The sequence below is a fragment of the Mustela putorius genome, unplaced genomic scaffold, assembly GCF_011764305.1.
Source record: "Mustela putorius furo isolate JIRA1106 unplaced genomic scaffold, ASM1176430v1.1 tig00003988_pilon_pilon_pilon, whole genome shotgun sequence".
NCBI lineage: Eukaryota > Metazoa > Chordata > Mammalia > Carnivora > Mustelidae > Mustela > Mustela putorius.
Window position 1 is genome coordinate 1 of NW_025422127.1, and position 7951 is coordinate 7951.

General features: G+C 34.8%; 1 pseudogene; it reads left to right on the forward strand.

Annotated features, from left to right (window-relative positions):
* Nucleotides 1-3843: 3843 nt before the first annotated feature.
* On the forward strand, nucleotides 3844-4777 carry LOC123389624 (annotated as a pseudogene).
* The last annotated feature ends 3174 nt before the right edge of the window (nucleotides 4778-7951 follow it).

A 7951-nucleotide genomic window follows, 5' to 3' on the forward strand; every position in this document is an offset into this window, starting at 1 on the left:
AATAAAGCAGTAAGGTAGAAAGTTAGAGAGTGAGAGGTTGATTGATCAAGGAGGAAAGAGAGAGATAATCCAGTATCTAGGAGCTTGAGAAAAGGCATGGAGAAGAAACATGTCTAATAGGATATTCATGAAGTACAGTGCTTTGTGAGGATAGAAATAATTCCCTTTCCCTGCCTGAGTCACTACTGGGCGGATTGTATTGTCAAACACACAAATGCGTCGTGCCTGGCAAATCAGGATACTTTAAATTCTTTCTGCCCATCAGACTCTTACTAGTACCTGAATAATAATAGCCACTTTGACCTCTAGATTAATTGGTTTTGTAATTGTACTGCCCTGTAAATGAACAAAAAAATGAAAAAAAAAAGTGAAAAAAAATGCAGATAATTATGTATAGTCCCGAGGAGTTGACCACTGGTTACATCAATTAAAAGCTTCTGGGGTGGGCAATGTATTAATTAAACAGAATACTAAAACTAAGATGCCTATTTGCAATACCCCCAAACTAAAGCGCCACCAGGAATAGCCTTTTCAACAACTTCGCTACTCCTTTTCCTCCCAAAAATCCAGTTCACCATCTCCCACGTGAAATATTTGTATCCATCCCCCTACTTTCCGTCCCCAATCACTCTATTTAAAAGTGATGTAGCCAGTTATCAAATTGCCCCCTACACCTCTCAGGCATCTATGTTGTATTGTCTTCGCTTGAGCAGAGAGCCCTGCCTGATGTGTGGGCTTCTGATTCCAAATCCTTAAAAGATCATGCACCTGAGCTGGTATGAATAGGCAGAGGCCCAAGCCACTGAGCCACCAAGGGCACCTCTATATTTCTATACTACTTTACTCTTCTAGTAATAAACAATGACTTCTTATGTCTGTCTCTGATTGAAGGAATGTGGAAACAATAAAAAGTCAAAATATATCAATGCCAATTTCCAGATATTTATTTATGATTCATAATATATTCAATATGAGAAGATGGTGGTCATATGCCACAAATAATACAATAACTGTTTAATAAGCTATTGAAGTAAATAACACAGTGACAAAGAAAAAAGTCAAAGTCGAAAAGGCTAAAGGAGACAGAATTAGGGAGGGAAACCTATGGGAATGGCTTCCTTAATTCAAAGGGTCAATATAGCTAGGTAATAAACCTACAAAAAAAATCCTCATCAGGATATCTTTAGAGTAGGTTGGGTCCATTTCAGAAGGACAGATCGCAGGTGCATACTAGAAATCCACAGCAGTGGTTGTTTCCATCATTTCATCTTGAATAAAGAATTCTTCTCTAGGTTGCCAAAATTCAAGAGATATCAGCCACTAATTATACTGAAGACAGTCCAGTTTCTGGAATAGAAGAAAAATGTGGATTCCTTATGCAATCACGCAGAAGAGTGAAATTCTACACTTGATCTTAGCCAAAAGGCCCGAGAAGCAATAGAAGTGTGAAATTCTAAATCAAGCTTTGATCCCCGTAACTTAGGATCTTGCCATTTGTATTTATTTATTATTTTGCTGCTTTGTACTTCTTAATCAATATTATAAAAAGGATTCACCTCTGTCTTTAATGATTCTTCTTGGCAATCTATTTACTTAATGAATTCCCCCAGGGCACAACAAAAATACGCAGATAAAATAAGTCCAGTTCCATTTGTTTGTCAGACATAGAGACAAGAACCATTCCATATTTTCTGTTTCTCAAAACAGTGTTTGCAGGAAAATATAGCAGTCCAATGAACTTAAGGAAAATATTACTTAGGTTTTATAGATGCGTATGATCATAGAATTACAAATATTGATTTTAAATGTTTTGCATGAATAGAAAGAAAAATGTTGAATAAAGAGTGCTTTTGCAGCAACACACTTAGGAAAACTATCATTTAGGGCAACTGCATATTTGTATGCTGTGCTGAGCATGGGATAAAGGCTTGGGCAAATTAGCCCAGTTAGCCTAAACAACGGTCGTTGTAAAATTACATTTCACATTGCATTACTGGGCCCATCAGGCCACCAAAAGTAATGGCAATGCATGCTCCTTCCAATCCAGATTCAGATGGTTGAGTACGAGCAATCTCTCACCTGGGTTAAAAGTAAAAAAAAGATAGAAAAAGAAAAGAAAATTAAAAAGTGCTTTGTATTATATGAAAGAGGCAAATGGAAAAGTAGTAGTCAACCAAGGTGTAACTGAATTTGCATGTGGAGTTTGAGAGAGACATGAAAACAGCAAGAATGAGTTGAATTATAATAAAATGTTGTCCAGCATTTTATAGTATCAGCCCAATAGGATACCATGAGTCAAAGAGAATTATAATTCCCAAAGAATCATGAAAAAGTAAAATCAACACACTTCTTTTGAGAGCACAGTAGATAGAAACCAAAATTTTGCTAACTCGATTTACCAGCTCTGAAATTGGTGTGTATATTTTTCAGCAAAATCAGATGATAATATTTGAGGCTAGGTCTTCAAGAAGAATCAGGAAGTAAGTAAATTATTTATTCTTCAATATAATATATGGAATCTTCATTTTTACTTAACTGTTTTAAAGATCATGTTTGCATATATGTTTTGTGGATTTACAACCATTATAAATATTAAAAATTAAATAATTGCTAGGGGTGCCTGGGTGGCTCAGTGAGTTAAAGCCTCTGCCTTCGGCTCATGTCATAAACTATCCCAGGGTCCAGGTATCAAGCCTCGGCATCAGGGTTCTCGGCTCGGTCTCGGGGGTGGGGAGCCTGCTTCCCCCTCTCTCTTCCTGCCTCTCTGCCTACTTGTGATCTCTGTCTGTCAAATAAATAAAATCTTCTAAAAAATTAAATAATTGCTTACTAACAAGAGACTATTAATAAAATCCTAAAGTAGGAACACAGAAATAAATATTGGGTTGTTCATTTTTGTTCTAATTTAAACATGTACTCAGTCACAAAAACAAGATTACTTTTAAAATTGGAAAGAATATCTGCCTCCAAGTGATGTTTATTTTGAACATCCACTTGTTCATTTTCCATAGCGGTATTGTAAACAACAACAACAACAACAAAAAAAAAAAAAGGAAAAGAAAGAAAAGGATTATGCATTGAATGATTTCAACTACTCTAGCAACTATTTAATTTACTAATAGAAGGTTACCTTATTGTCCTTCTGATCTTTTTATAAATAAAGCAAAAAAAAAAAAAAAACGATGAGTGTGATAGCATCAACCAAACCCTTAAGAAAGTAATTTTATGAGAGAATGCCAACAAAACATTCCCATGGATAAACATGCACATTCTACAGTGAGATGATTACTATGGTTACTAATTGTTTAACCTTGTGAAAGTTTCCTAAACAATGTAGGTCTCCAAATATAAAATGTGGAGGTAGGCCTAAATAACTCCAGTGAGATTTGAAACCCTGTATTTAGATTATCCATAATCCAGACTAGTTTTTATAATATTGAGGAAAAGAAAAATGTCAATTAGAGTATTTTCATGTTTATAAAAAAGGAGCTAAATGTTTTCAGGAATAATTAGAATATTATTTTTAAAAACATTAAAATAAGTAGCTTCTGCTTAAATGTTAGCATAAGATTTTTTTTGTTTTTTTATCCATGGCCCATGACAGTGCATTTTCAACAAAAGAAAGTCAGTATTTAACTTCAAATAATATGTATTACTTGAATGTGAGGTCGAGTAGAATTTGGAGAGTTGCTGAAGGAAAACATTTGTTTTTGGGTTTCATAGATTATTCATCACTGTGGATATTTAAGATTCTGTACTCTAACCTCAATCCTGTTTTAACTTTTTATGTCCTACAGGGGAACACACAGTTTCTGCTCTAAAGGGGGAAAGAAAGTATTGGCAATGAAAAACCGCACAGTACCCACAGAATTCATTCTTCTAGGGCTATCAGTTGACCCATAGCTTCAGATTATGATTTTTCTCTTCTTAATTATCACATATATATTAAGCGTCACTGGTAATTTGACCATCATCACTCTCACCTTGGTTGACTCCCATCTGCAGACCCCCATGTATTTCTTCCTCAGGAACTTCTCTGTATTAGAAATATCCTTTACAACTGTCTGTATTCCTAGATTTCTGGGCACAATTATCACCAGAGACAAGACGATCTCATACAATAATTGTACAGCTCAGTTGTTTTTCTTCATCTTCATGGGAATAACTGAGTTTTACCTTCTAACTGCCATGTCCTATGACCGCTATGTTGCCATCTATAAACCCTTGCATTATACCACCGTCATGAACAAAAGAGTCTGCAATTTACTTGTCTTTTGTGCTTGACTGGCAGCATTCTTAAATATCTTCCCACTATTCTTTTTCTCCAGTTAGATTACTGTGGCTCCAATGCCACTGATCACTGTGCTTGTGATTATTTTCCCCTCTTGCAATTATCTTGCTCAGACACATGGCTCTTAGAAGTGATCGGTTTTTACTCTGCCATAGTGATTCTGCTTTTTACTCTGGCATTAATAATTTTGTCCTACATGTCATCATTAGAACAATTCTGAAACTTTCCTCTGCCAGTCAGAGAAAAAAGGCATTTTCTAAGTGTTCCTCACACATGATTGTCATTTCCATCTCTTATGGAAGCTGCATATTCATGTATGCCAACCCTTCTGCAAAAGAAAAGACATCATCGATCAAAGGAGTGGCTCTTCTGCATACTTCTGTTGCTCCTATGATGAATCCATTTATATATACTCTCAGGAACCAGCAACTAAAGCAAGCCTTTAAAGACACTATCCAAAAGGTTATGCTTTTCTCCAGTAAATGAAAGTATAAGGAGCATTAAAAGTATGATGTTCTTGTAAATACTAAAATTCACACTTCTCAAAACTCCCTTTTCTTTACTAGAGTTATGTATTTTCCCCATTTTTCCACTCCCATATTAAACTTTCCAATTCTTGACCTCAATACATTTAAGGAACTGAATATTGTTTCAGAATTTTCTGTAAATTCTGGGTTCAATGCATTAAAACATCTGGGTTAATGATTTTGAATGGTAGTGGTTTGCCTTTGAAGAGAAACTGGGCATTTACTTTGATGGAAAGAGTGTCAGGATTGATATGGATTTCTGAACTTTTCATTCTTACCCAGTAATAGAAATGAATGTTATTAGAAAACTTTGATTCACTTTGTCATTTCCATGAAATCAAGTAAACACAATCACCAGAGGACTGGGAATAAAATCCAAATCTTTCAAAATATTAAAAGATTAGAGACTCATACATACTAAAAATATTTATATCATTTATAATAATTAAGATGCTAATGAGGAGGAAGAGAAAGGAGCTAGAAGGGGGTAGAACATAACAAAAGCTTTCAGCAATTCCTACCTTCTAAAGCTATTGTTTTCTTTGTATTGACTCATTTAATCCTGCCAACAATTTCATGGGGTGTTATTAATTACTAATCTCTCTTAGTAAAAATTAAAAAATAGGCAAAGAGCAGACAATGTAAAAACACACCGGATATATAAAATGGATGAAACTATGATAAATCACTTGAAGTTCATCTTTCTGGAGAACCGAGCTTTATTTGTGGCATCTAGAACTAACGTTAGCGTTTTGGGAAGTACGGAAGAGAAATAACATCTACTGATAATATTCTACACGCACTACTCTGTATTAAGCAAATCACATGCAGTATTTATTTTACAAAACTTCCTAGAAAGTGAACATTATTGCTTCTGATTTATAGGTGAATGAACATGATGAAATTGAGGTAGAAAGTTCAATGTACAGAGATTGCAGCTTTCAGAACTGGCATTTCAGTCACTTTCCTTTCATCTCAAAACCCAGACTGGTTGGGTTACTTTCATCTTCACCCTGACTTTCACTTGTAGTAAATTATGAATAAAAGCTCCTGTTCAATATTAGGATTATTACATTAAAGGACTTTGTAATGTTTAATGAATTCATTCAGGCTTTTCTTACTTATGGCAAGCTTTGGGGATTCAGTGATGAGAAGGAGGATTCTTGCTCTAACTTACCTCAGATTCTAGTGGGGGAGAAAAACAACATGAAATTAAAATTTAACTTGATCAATGCAGCACCTTAAGCACGAGAAGCCTATCGGCCAGGTAATGTTATCATTGTCAAAGAAAATGTCAAGTTTTCCTGCCTTAGCACAATTAGTGTCAGTTTCACAATAATTGCTAAACGTCGATTCTTTTTAACCCTAAAGTCACATGCGTAAGACAAACCTTGTCTGCTTTGGGTATTATCTTAATTTTCACCTTTATTTTATTTCTTGGTCATTATCACATCTGTTTAAAAAAATAAAGTCACACTCTCTCCTAAGAATTTTTTAAAAATATTTATTCATTTATTTGACAGAGTTAGACACAGTGAAAGAGGGAACACAAGCAGGGGAAGTGGAAGAGGGAGAAGCAGGTTTCCCACCAAGCAGGGAGCCTGATGTGGGGCTCAATCCCAGGACCCTGGAAACATGATCTGAATGGAAAGCAGACACTTAACTACTGAGCCAACCTCGTGCCCCTGTAAGAAGGGTTTTTGAGAATAGGATTATGATAGTCTCCAAGACTCTCCAGCAAGGTTCCCTTTACTCTCATTACTGCATTGTGGATCATACATTCTTCTTACACTTCGTTTAACCTGCTACCACACCATATCGACTACTATCTCAGATCTATTTTGAAGGAATTTATATCAATGACCACAGTCAAGATTTCTAAGACTTTTTCAGGCATTTATCAATTTACATTAGGAAACACTGTGATGTATTTGACAAATTAAGTTCATGCACAAACTATGTAAACTAAAAGAAAAACCAATAACTATATTTAATACCTATTATGTGGATATTAACAGCTTCTTAAAATTATATATAATTATATATAATATATTATAATTATAGATGAGGAAACTCACAAATATAATTTCTTCCTCTTTTTTTTTTCTTACCTATTGTACCTTTTAATGCTTTATAAGAACAAATGATCAAGATTTTTTTCAGCTCTTCACATTCTGTGTCTTCTTTGCCTTTGTTGTCGCATTTTTTTTAATATATATATAATGCATTATTTGCTTCAGGGGTACAGGTCTGTGAATCATCAGTCTAACACAATTTACAGCACTCACCCTAGCACATACCGTTCCCCAATGTCAACCATCCAGACACCCTACGCCTCCCTCCCCACTCCCCAGCAAACCTCAGTTTGTTTCCCGAGATTAAGGGTCTCTTATAATTTCCTCCTAATTCTTGTAGGGAAAATCATTCAGATGTTATTTCTGAAAAGACTTTGAAAGCAACTACATTGCAAGCATGCACTATCCATTTGGATTATTAAACTAGACCATCACCACCTTATAAGATTTTGAGCAACAGATAAAAAGGTAGACATTTAGGTATGGGATTATTAATCTTTTATAAAAACATATACCCAGGGCCATATGAATATAGGACTGCTCACAGCATTTGCAATAATGCAATAAGAATTCCAAACAAAAGTAAAAAATATTAATAAATGAATATCCTGGGCAAAGAGAATAATGATTGCAAATGACAGGTATTAAAGTGAGCGAAGTGAATGGGAATAATGTGGAGAGAAAGAGAAAACTGAAAGGAGTCATTACTTCTCTTTTATGCTTTCCATGAGAAGCTGATTTTATTGACTCAATTCATTATGCACAGAAAAAAATTATGTTATAAAACCATATTCATATGGTTCATATTCATATGGTTCATATTCATATGGTTCATATTCATATTCTCATATGAATATTTCATTTTTTTCTTTCTTTCTTTCTTTCTTTTTTTTTTTTTTAATGTTAGCACTGAAGTTTATCGAGACGTCCCTTAGTACAGGTGCTGGGGATGCTTTTGATGTATAAAGCCCAGACCTCCTGTCAATTCTTCTTAAGCAACAACACCTGGAAATTGACAGCTAAGTGGATGTTGCACACAAGCTCATCATCTGCCATCT